This window comes from Oryctolagus cuniculus, chromosome 2, assembly GCF_051225735.1.
Source record: "Oryctolagus cuniculus isolate XC-2025 breed Fujian yellow rabbit chromosome 2, ASM5122573v1, whole genome shotgun sequence".
NCBI classification, from domain to species: domain Eukaryota; kingdom Metazoa; phylum Chordata; class Mammalia; order Lagomorpha; family Leporidae; genus Oryctolagus; species Oryctolagus cuniculus.
Window position 1 is genome coordinate 97,680,862 of NC_142868.1, and position 12,041 is coordinate 97,692,902.

Below are 12,041 nucleotides of genomic sequence, written 5' to 3' on the forward strand. Positions count from 1 at the left end.
TCTTTTGTAGTTTCCAAATACAATATATTTATCTTAGAAAATAAGTGCTAAGGGGCAATAAGAATAGAGCTCTGATTACGATTGCTGTTTAGTCCAGACCGTAAAAGAACCAAGTTAGAAAACAATTTCTTGGGCTGGCACTGTGGCATAGTGGGTTAACACCCTCTCCTGAAGTGCCGGCACCCCATATGGGTGCTGGTTCTAGTCCTGGCTGCTCCTCTTCCAATCCAGCTCTCTGCTATGACCTGGGATAACAATAGAAAATTGCCCAAGTCCATGGGCCCCTGAATCCATGTGGGAGACTTGGAAGAAGAAGCTCCTGATACCTGGTTTTGGACCAACCCGATCCTGGTCATTATGGCCAATTGGGGAGTGAACCATGGATGGAAATTCTTTCTCTTTGTCTCCCTCTCTCTCTGTACCTCTGTCATTCAAATCAATAAATAAATATTTTCAAAACAAAACAAAACAAAAAAAATCCACTAACAGCTGGACAAAATATTAAAAGAGATATTACCTGGTAGCACCATGTACAGGTTTGATACTTACCAAATACATTTCCCTAGATTTCAGTTGGAATTTCAATCTGGTTTCTGCCATTCTGAAACTCCTTAGGCCAATGACACCAGGTCAACAACTAGTTGCTCAGGTTATTTCTGATTCAAAGAAATATTCAGGAAGCAGCAAGACAGCTCACAGGGGTGATTTGTACCAGGGGCTGCTTTGCCTACTCTGGACTATGCTCCCTTCATGATTGCTGTAATCTGTCTTTCAAAATAAAATAAAATAAAATAAATCTTTAAGATAAAATGAAAAAGCCAGAATCATGGAGCAAATGAACCTTAAGCACCAGAACAGTGGTGCTTCTAATACAAAAGTATTAGAGGTTAAAGCATGAAATATGGATATGCAGTGTAAGGTAATTATAAAAGAGATGTATATACTTGCTGACCATTCTAATAAGAGAATAAACTCTAAAATAAAGGTACTACAGATAAATGACATTTTAGAGTAATGAAAGTGTCAATCAACCTGGATAAGATTAATTCTAGATATGCATGTATCTAACAAAGAAGCCCAACATTAAATGAAAGAAAATGACAAAAATCAAAGAGAAAAGACTGGTCAAGACTAGTATTAGGAAGGCGGACTGTGGCATAGAGAGTAAAGCCACCAATTCTGGCACTCGTTCTAATCCTGGCAGTTCTAGTGATCCAGCTCCTGGCTAACTCATCTTTTCAAAAGATTTATTTATTTATGTGAAAGACAGAGTTACAGAGAGTCAAACAAAGAGAGAGAGAGAGAGAGAGAGGTCATTCATCCACTGGTTCACTCCCCAGATTGCCAAAATAGCTGGAGTTGGATACAGGGGCCCAAGGACTTGGGCCATTTTCCACTGTTTTCCTAGGCCATAGCAGAGAGCTGGATCAGAATTGAAACAGGCAGGACTCAAACCAGGATCCATATGGGATGCTGCCACTGCAGGCAGTGGTTTTGCCTACTGTTCCACAACATTGGCCAGCTTTGTAGCAATTTTGAAAGAAAATCAGCAGAGGAAGGCCTCTCTCTCTCTCTAGTACAGTATTAGATATAATAATTATTAAAAATTAATATTAGGAGACAGAAATGTGTCACTTTTAATAATGGACAGAACAGGTTTGCAATATATTGGAAAGGATAAAGCAACTTGACCATGTACTTGAACAAAAGAATACACATTCTGTTCAAGTACTCACAGAACATTGTCTGCAGAAGACCTTTTGCTAGATCACAAAAGAACCTAAATAAAATTAAAAGAATAAAAATAAAAAAGGACATCCTATGACCACAGTAGATTCACCTGGAATATCAGTAACAGAAGAACATTTGAGAAGTGCACAGTATGTGGAAAATAGGAGCACACTCCTAGGAGCTACAGAAACAAATCACAAAGGACAATAGCAAACATTGTGAAATGATTGGAAGTGCAATACACATAAAAAAGGTAATGGGATACAGTTGAAGCTGAGGTTAGAGGAGGCTCAGTCTCTCCATTCCTATAGCTTTATAAAATGGGAAGTTGTGAGCACTTTAACTTTGCTATTCATCATTATGTAGGGTCTTTAAAGTTTGTAAACAATTTGTCAGTATCTGCCAAACACTTTATTAGTTCCACCAGAGGGCCAGCAGGGGGCAGCAAGCCACCACTAAACAGTGAGCTTTGCACCAAAACTCACCCTGGAGAAGCCAAGCACAGGCTTTCTACTACCAGTGATGTATGCACAGCACCTACAGGAAAACAAGAGCATTTTTCCCTCAAGACTGAGTTAAGATATGATTGCAGCTTCTGAAAGACTTGGGCAGTTTCCACATGTAGGTAAAGATGCTGAACATGACCCTGATGGCTTAGGAAAAAATATTTTTCTTGTCCATGATGTTTCTCATTTTTAGAAAACATTTCACGGGGCAGCACTGTGGCATAGTGTTACCGGTAAAGCCGCCACTTGCAGTGCCAGCATCCAGTATAGGCATCGGTTTGTGTTCTGGCTGCTCAAGTTTCGATCCTGCTTTCTGCTATGGCCTGGGAAGGCAGTAGAACATGGCCCAAGTCCTTAGGTCCCTGCGACCATGTGGGAGACCTGGAATAGGTTCTGGCTTCTGGCTTCAGATTGGTGTGACTCCAGCTGTTGCAGTCATCTGGGAAGCAAACCAGTGGATGGAAGACTTCTCTCTCAAACTCTCTCTGCCTCTTCTCTGTAACTCTCCCTTTCAAATAAAAAAAATCTTTAAAAAAAATTTCATTTGAAAAGAGAGATACTGATTAAGAGACTGAGGGACACACACTCACACACACATAGAGAGAGACAGAGGGAGAGAGATTGTCTTTGCACCTGCTGGGACCGGCCAGGGCAGTCAGAAGCCAGAATCTTATTCTGAATCCACCACGCTGGCAACAGAGAGATAACTATTGAGCTTGCTGCTCACCTGCTTGTGTATGAACAGGAAGCTGGATCAAAATCAGTACTGGGACTTGAACCCCGGTACCATAACATGGAATGTGAGTCTTTTCACTACCATGCCAAATGCTTTTTCCCTGAATGTTTATCTCATTTTCTGAAATGCTTCCAGGTGAGTTATTCTGTGTTTCTTCATATAAAGTTTAAGGAAGAGTCATGTATCCATTATTGAGTGTTTTAATGGGATGGAGCTATATCATGCTGTGATATTTCTACAGATTCAAGAGGGCTTGGGGAATTAATCCCAACATAGATTCAGAGAGTGGCAGACAAAAACAGTGTGAAAATATACATAATGTATCTGAACATTGCAATACGGACTTGGTGGTCCTGCATTGGAGGCTGAGGTGAAAAGAAGAAACTGACCTCCTGCATTCATGTTTTCATTAATTCTATATCATTCTCTTCTACACAACTTCAAAGTAGTTGTAAATGTTTTCGAAAGCAGAGGTGTTAAAATTCATGTTATGCTCAGTTTAGATATATTATTTGTACCCAAACCACAATCTATTATCTTCTTACTTTCCTGAATTTATAAAAAGCAAACTTTGAAATAATATATTTAAAATAATGCTGAGTGTATCTCATTTTCATCTGTGTGAATCTCCCTGTTTAATTGACAATTTTTGTCAAGGAAAAATCAGTTTTCCCTCTTCTAAGTAGAGAAAGAGACTTGTGAGGGAAAATATCTCAACAAAGTTAGCTGGGCTGGAATTTGGCACAACAATTAAGCTGTCACTTGGGACACCCACATCAGCTACAAGAGTGCCTAGGACAGAGTCCTGGATCTTCTCCTAATCCCATCATCTTGCTAATGTTCACCCTTGGAGGCTAAGCCACTCAGATCCATGCCAACCATGACGGAGACCTTGAATGAGTTCTTGGATCTTGGCTTTGGCCTCACTTAGCCCCAGCTATTCTAGGCATTTGGGGAGTGAACCATCAGATGGATCATCTCTGCTGTCTTAGTCTCTCTGGCATTCAAATAGAAAGTTAATTTAACAAACTAAGGGAATGGGATTTAGCATAGTGATTGGAGCACTGCTTGAGATGCCTACATTCTATGTCAGCATGCCTAAGTTCAAGTCCCATCGCTGCTCCTATTGCATAACAATTCCCCCAAACTCATTAGCAATGTTGTTATAGAACCCCCTAACCAGGACCTGCCCCATGGCATACCAGATAAAAATCACTGCCTGCAGTGCTGGCATACTATATGGGCACCACTTTGAGTCCCAGATGCTCCACTTTTGATCCAGCTCTCTGCTTTGGCCTGGGAAAGCAGTGGAAAATGGCCTAGGTCCTTGGGCCTCTGCACCCACATGGGAGACCTAGAAGAAGCTCCTGGTTTCAGAACAGTGCAGCTTCAGCCATTGCAGCCAATTAGAGAGTGAGCCAGCAGATGGAAGACCCCTCTCTCTCTCTCTCTCTCTCTCTCTCTCTTTCTCTCTCTCTCTCTGCCTCTCCTCTCTCCGTGTAACACTGAGTCTCAAGTAAATAAATCTTTAAAACAGAAACAAAAAAAAAAAAGAACCCCCTGACCTATATGTGCTTGCACAACACACAGTAAGCCAATCACTGACATTGAGTGGTGGTGGATTGAGGTATTTATGGCAAAGTCCAAAGTAAGATGAGAACTTTTGCTTAATTTCAGGGCTTCCTGAGAAGTTAAAAGTAAAGGTTTTTATAGATTAAAATGGGGGCTGACAGGTGATTGTTGAGCTTTGGCCAAGTTTCCGATTGTTCAGTGGTGCTTGTGATCTTCCTTTTATTGTTGGCAATGACATGTTCTTTAGGGAATTTTTATGATGTCCCGGTGGGCTTCAGTTGGCCTGGGCTTTACATGTAAATGATAGTTATTTACTTCCCAGACTTGGATTTTTCTTACCTGGATCTGAAACTCCCCTAAATAATCCTTTCCAGACAATTTTGGCTAACAGGGTTTTATCTATTGCAGAAACAAATGACTTCTTTTGTCCAGTGATTACTAGCTTGTGAGGCCAGCTGTATCACTCCCTTTTTTTAAAAAAAAGATTTATTTATTTACTTCAGAGGGAGAATTTACAGACAAGCAGGGAGAGAGAGAGAGAGAGAGAGAGAGAGAGAGAGAGAATGGTCTTCCATCTGTTGGTTCACTCCCTAAATGGCCACAATGGACAGAGCTGAGCTGATCTGAAGCCAGGTGCCAGGAAATTCTTTCCACATGGATGCAGAGGCCTAAAGACATGGGCCATCTTCTGTTACTTTCCAAAGCCATTAGCAGGGAGCTGGATCAAAAGTGGAGCAGCTGGGACTAGAACCATCACCCATATGAGATGCTGGCACTGCAGGTAGAGGCTTAGCCTACCATGCCACAGCATTGGTCCCAAATTTTTTTGATATTGTATAGGCAAGGAAATTTTGGGCTAAGAGACACAGACAAGAGGCCGAGCCCTGATTTTGTATTATAGAAGTTTTGTCTCAATTGCCCCTATTTCTTATTATTCCTCAAACCTCAGGGAAAAGGAACAATGACTGTCTGACTGGGGTATTGTAAGAATGAAGGGAGACAAAGTTTTAGGTATTTCTTTTATTAGTTATTTATTTACTTAACAGTCAAGTTAACAGAGAAATAAAGCGAGACAGAGACTTTCCATTGCTTGTTCACTTCTCAGATGGTTGCATAATCCAGGGATTGATCATGACAAAGCTAGGAGCTTCTTCATGGTGTTCCACATGAGTGGTAGGGGAACAAGTACTTGAGTCACCTTCTGCTGCTTTTGCAAGGCCATTAGCAGGGAGCTGGGTCAGAAGTGGAGCAGCTGTGACTCAAACCAGCATCCAAATGGGATACTGAGTAGAAGTTGGCTGTTTTACGTGGTACACTACAACACCAGCCCTGTAGGCATTGCTTCAGACAAAGTTTCTAGTCTCGGGTTTAGCTGTAGAGATCCTCTGCATTTTGAGAAGGATTGCACAGCCAGTTTCTGTGCAGCTTTTTTTTAGATTTATTTATTTATTTGAAAGGCAGAGTTACAGAGAGGCAGAGGCAGAGAGAAGTCTTCCATCTGCTGGTTCTCTGCCCAGATGGCTTCAATGGCAGAAGCTGAGCCAATTCAAAGCCAGGAGCCTTGGAGCTTCTTCCAGGTCTCTCACACAGGCATAGGAGCCCATGTACTTGGGCCATCTTCCACTCTTCTCCCAGGCAATGGCAGAGAGTGGATTAGAAGTGGAGCAGCTAGGACTTGAACCAGTGCCCATATGGGACGCTGGCACTGTGGCATAGCAGGTAAAGCCACTGCTCACAGTGCTAGCATCCCATATGGGCACTGGTTCACATTGCAGCTACTCCACTTCCAATTCAGCTCTCTACTATGGCCTGGGAAAACAGTAGAAGATGCCCAAGTCCTGGGGCCCTGTACCTGCTCAGGATACCCGGAAGAAGTTCCTGGCTCCTGATTTGGATTGGCCCAGCTCCGGCCACTGTGCCCATTTGGGGAGTGAAACAATGGATGGACGATCTCTCTCTCTCTCTCTCTCTCTCTCTGCTTCTCAAATAAATAAGTAAATAAATCTTTTTAAAAAAAGATTTAGCCTGCTACAGGTTTATTGAATTTCAAGTCCCATTTGCAGTTGCCTTAGCAAGGTCAGACCCATGGGCTTTCTAGGACATGGAACGGGTGTTCCCCCCTCTGCTAAAGGGACATTGCTCAGATCCAGCTGTTCAATATCATAAAATTATTCACATATATGTGCCCCAGAGGGTTCTCGTGGCAAGGTGACTGGATTAAACATTATAGCTTCAGGCCAGTGCCATGGCTCACTGGGCTAATCTTCCTACTGCGACACCAGCACTCAGGGTTCTAGTCCTGGTTGGGGCACTGGTTCTGTCCCAGTTGCTCCTCTTCCAGTCCAGCTCTCTGCTGTGGCCCAGGAGGGCAGTAGAGGATGGCCCAGGTGCTTGTGCCCTGCACCTGCATGGGGAACCAGAAGGAAGCACCTGGCTCCTGGCTTTGGATGGGTGCAGTGTGCCTGCCATGGCACCCGTTTGGGGGATGAACCAACGGAAGGAAGACCTTTCTCTCTGTCTGTCTCTCACTAACTCTGCCTGTCAAAAAAAAATTATAGCTTCAGAGTAACATTTTGGTTATCAAATAGTATGTCTTAATATCTTCCAAATAGCCCAAAATGAGCCAGTAACCTTTGCTCCAGAAGTGGAAGCACACAAAGTGAGTTGTGTGTATTGTGCTGGGTTGGCCAAAAGTGAGTTACTCTGTGTCCTGCAGTACACCAGTGACTGTTATTCTGAGACATATCAGCCAGCCTCACATGGCAATGCCCAGATCAATCTTACAGAATTAGCAATTTTATTTTTCCAAAGTTTGAATTAGTACTCTGCATCCTAATCCCAGCTTTTCAGGAACAACAATGTCAAAGAACTTCCTCAGACGTTCACTGTGGGTGCTGTACAAAATTTCTAGCATTATGTACGAGAATACTAAGTATCACATCAAGTTAGCATCTCCTCTTCAAAATGGAAGCCCTCTCTAGAGGATATAGTTCTGACAGAATGTTCTGTTATAGTTACTATCAAACAATAATTCATTAAAAAAAACTCTCCCTTTATAACCACCCTGCTTCATCTAATCTGATTTAGGATTGACACTAATGACTCATTGCATCTTGATTTTTGTTTCCTCCTTGTGAACAAAATCCATTTCTGAAAATGCAGCTGATCATGCTCCAATTTTTCCAGGTTTTATTTGACCTGGTTTTTGATCCAGACCCATGTAAGAGAGAAACATTTGATGAGAAGGGGTCAGTGTGAGCACATTTTTAGCCAAATTTGAGCAACAATCAGGGTTTAGAAGGAGTGGTCTTCAGGCTAACTTTACTTGCTGTCCATTCATAAACTTAGCTATATCTGTTATGTAGCCAGAATTCACTATCTCAAAGTGCCAGGCCAGGAGTATTATGCTGGGCATTATACTTCTGAAAAATTCTGCCAGGCAAGAGGCACAAAGATCAAAAAGAAAAATATATAACAATGCTGGCCCTGTGGAGTAGTGGGTAAAGATGCCTCCTGCAATGCGGGCATCTCATATAGGCACTGGTTCATATTCCGGCTGCTTCACTTCCGATCCAGTTCTTTGCTATGGCCTGGGAAGGCAGTAGAAGATGGCCCAAGTCCTTGGGACCCTGCACCCACATGGGAGACCTGGAAGAATCTCCTGGTTTCTGGCTTTGGATTGGCGCAGCTCCAGCCATTACAGCCAACTGGGGAGTGAACCAGTGGGTGAAAGACCTCGCTCGCTCTCTCTGCCTCTCCTTCTCTCTCTATGTAACTCAGACATACCAATAAATAAATAAATATTTTAAAAAAGAAAAATATGTAACCAAACCAAAGAAGATAACAAATTGAGTTGTCATCCTAAACAATGAACAGAGTTAAAAGGTAATAGCAGAATATTATACTATAATTGACATTATATAAGGAAACTAGAAATGTTGATTAATCATACACTAATAAGCCCCATAAAACATTTTTTAAAAAAGGATTTATTTATTTATTTGAAAAGCAGAGTTACATAGAGGCAAGGGCAGAGAGAAAGTCTTCTATCCAGTAGTTCACTCCCCAAAAAATCGTAACAGCCAGAGGTGGGCCAATCCAAAGCCAGGAGCCTTGGAGCTTCTTCCAGTTCTCCCCTGTGGGTGCAGGGGTCCAAGCACAGGGGCCATCTTCCACTGCTTTCCCAGGCCATAGCAGAGAGCTGGATCAAAAGTGGAGCTGCTGAGACTTGAGCCAGTGCCTGAATGGGATGCTAGCACTGTAGGCAATAGCTTTACCCACTATGCCATTGCACCAGCCCCCCATAAAACTTTTAAAATCAGGAAATCTAAAAACAATGAACAAATTTGCAATTAAAAAGCAAGTGCATTATAATCCATTTTTAATTGCATTAGACATATATAATGAGTGATGATTCAGAATCTCTCCAAGCTAAAAATCCAATCCAAAAAGGAATTATATTTTCTTTTTTACATATTTTTGTTTATTTGAAAGGTAGACTTATAAAGAGAGAGAGAGAGAGAGAGAGAGAGAGGTCTTCTAACTGCTAAATCACTCCTATTGGTTACAATGATCAGGGCTGTGCCAGTCTGAAGGCAGGAGCCAGGAGCTTCTTCTGGGTTTCCCACACAGGTGCAGGATTTGGACCATATTCCACTGCTTTCCCCAGTGGATTAGCAGGGAGTTGGACCAGAATTGAACAGACAGGACTTGAACTGGTATCCAAATGGGATGCTGGCATCACAAGTGGCATCTTCACCCACTCTGCTGCAGTGCCAGCCCCTTATATTTTCTTTTTCGACTTTGATATCTAATGTTTTGATGTTTGGGAGGCCTACTAAGAAGTGACAACTTCTATTCACTCACTGAAAGTCTAGGAACACTTGAAGCCATGTGTTCTGTGCTTAATTTGTGATATGCTAATGTTCTCAGTTATAACATGATGTCATGAGTACAAATTCTTACTGAACTCACACAATCACAATGTAATAAGAAACCAAAAATCCTCCTAAAAGTTTTATATTTTAGATGAATTAATTAGAGAAAAGGTGAACACTCCATCTATATACAAAAGTATATCAAAGCTTAATAACAATAGAAAGTACAGAAATATTCCAGAACTTAGGTGAAACATTCAAATACAGAACCAACAATATTTTAAATAAAAACATAAATCCATAAATTTGTTTGATTTATTCATTCTTATAACTAATTCTTCATTGCTCTCCTTCAGAATTTTAGTGCTTTTTTAAAAAAAAGATTTATTTATTTATTTGAAAGTCAGAGTTACACAGAGAGAGGAGAGGCAGAGAGAGAGAGAGAGAGGTCTTCCATGTGATGGTTTACTCCCCAATTGGCCACAACAGCTGGAACTGCCCTGATCTGAAGCCAGGAGCCAGGAGCTTCTTCTGGGTCTCCCACATGGGTGCAGGGTCCCAAGGACTTGGGCCATCTTCTGCTGCATCCACAGGCCACAGCAGAGAGCTGGATTGGAAGTGGAGCAACTGGGACTAGAACCAGTGCCCATATGGGGTGCCGGCACTTCAGGCCATGGCATTAACCCACAATGCCACAGCGCCAGCCCCTTAGTGCTTTTTTTAAAGTTTTTTTCTTTCCCTCGGAGTTCTGGAAATTTTTATCAGAATTTGTCAAAAACCTGTAATTAAGAACATTTGGGTCTGGCATTGTGGCTTAGCAGGTAAAGCTACTGCCTGCCATGCCAGCACCCCATATTGGGTGCTGGTTTGAGTCCCAGCTGCTCTGCTTCAGATCCAGCTCTCTGCTGTGGCCTGGGAAAGCAGTAGAAGATGGTCCAAATCCTTGGGCCCCTGCACTTGTGTAGGAGACCCAAAAGAAGCTCCTGGCTCCTGGTTTCAGATTGGCACAGCTCTGGCCATTCATCTGGGAGTGAACCAGCAGATGGAAGACCTTGCTCACTGCCTCTGCCTCTCTGTAACTTAGTTCATATATAAGGACTTTTGAAAGTCTTAATTTTGGCCCAGCACTGTAGCATAGCAGGTAAAGCCATTGCATGCAGCTTTGGCATCCCTATGGGCTTTGGTTTGAGTCTCAGCTGCTTCACTTGTGGTCCAGCTCCCTACTGATATGCCTGGGAATGCTGTGAAGGATGGTCTAAGTGCTCTCTAACTCTGCCTTCCAAATAAGATAAATAAATCTTTTTTAAGAAAAACCTTCTGGGCCAGCACCATGGCTCAATAGGCTAATGCTCTGCCTGCGGTGCCGGCACACCAGGTTCTTGTCCCAGTCGGGGCACTGGATTCTGTCCAGGTTGCTCCTCTTCCAGTCCAGCTCTCTGCTGGGGCCCAGGAGTGTAGTGGAGGATGGTCCAAGTGCTTGGGCCCTGCACACGCATGGGAGACCAGGAGAAGCACCTGGCTCCTGGCTTCAGATCAGTGTGGTGAGCCAGCCACAGTGGCCATTGGAGGGTGAACTAATGGAAAAGGAAGACCTTTCTCTCTGTCTCTCTCTCTCTCACTGTCCACTCTGCCTGTCAAAAAATTAAAAAAAAAAAAAGAAAGAAAAACCTTTTGGAGTGTGTAGACAGTATATAGAGTGTGTATAATCAACCAGACTCTGACAAATCCAACCAAAAAGTAACCATCATCATTAAGAAATTCTTCCAGGTTTGAATTCTGGCTTTGCCACTGCTTTGCAATAGCATCTTGGGTAATCTCCATTCTTCTTCACTTGGAAAATGATGATAATAATAGTATCTTGTGCTTAAGCAAAATGAAATGGGACAACACATTTTAAAACACTACTAGCCATGTCTAGCATATAATGACTCAATGAATACTATTTTACCATTTTTACTACTACTGTGCTATCAGATTGTACCCAGTGGGCCACACTTGAGTTCCCCTACTCTGAACTTATAAGCCCAATCAACATGTCATGCAGCTGCAGAGACTTGATGTCTCCTGTATCACTCCCTAGAGTGCTCTAGACCTCATATAGGACAATGCATGGGTGACTACATGGGAGAGAGTTGCCAGTGAGCATACAGCAGTGAGAAGACCCCCTGCCTTACAGAACAGTGGTTTATGTAGAACAAAGTGGACTGAAAGGGCTTGGGGATGTGAGCTAAAGCTGGGCTGATGAGAAAGCGGGAGAGTTTGGGCTAGATTTCAGGGTCACTTGAGATCACAGTGTGAGCTGGGAGAGGTTCAGGCTGAGGCTGGACTGTGAGGCTTAGCTGCTGCGATATGGATAGATAGCTTGAGAGGAGTGAGAGAGATCTTGGGCAGACAGCAGGAGTCTTCTGATAGTAATGCGTCCAAAAGTCAAGGCAGGACAGGCCTGGTTAAAGTAAGGTGGAGCTGTATTGGCAAGGCAGAAAAACAGGGGCCTGCTTGTTGCTATGTAAGAGGTCAACAGGGATCCAAGGCTTTTGTCCTTGCTCCATCACTGAGTATGATAAAGTCAGAACAAAGCATGCTTTGATGAAGGCAATTTCCAGTAGTAATTCTACAATA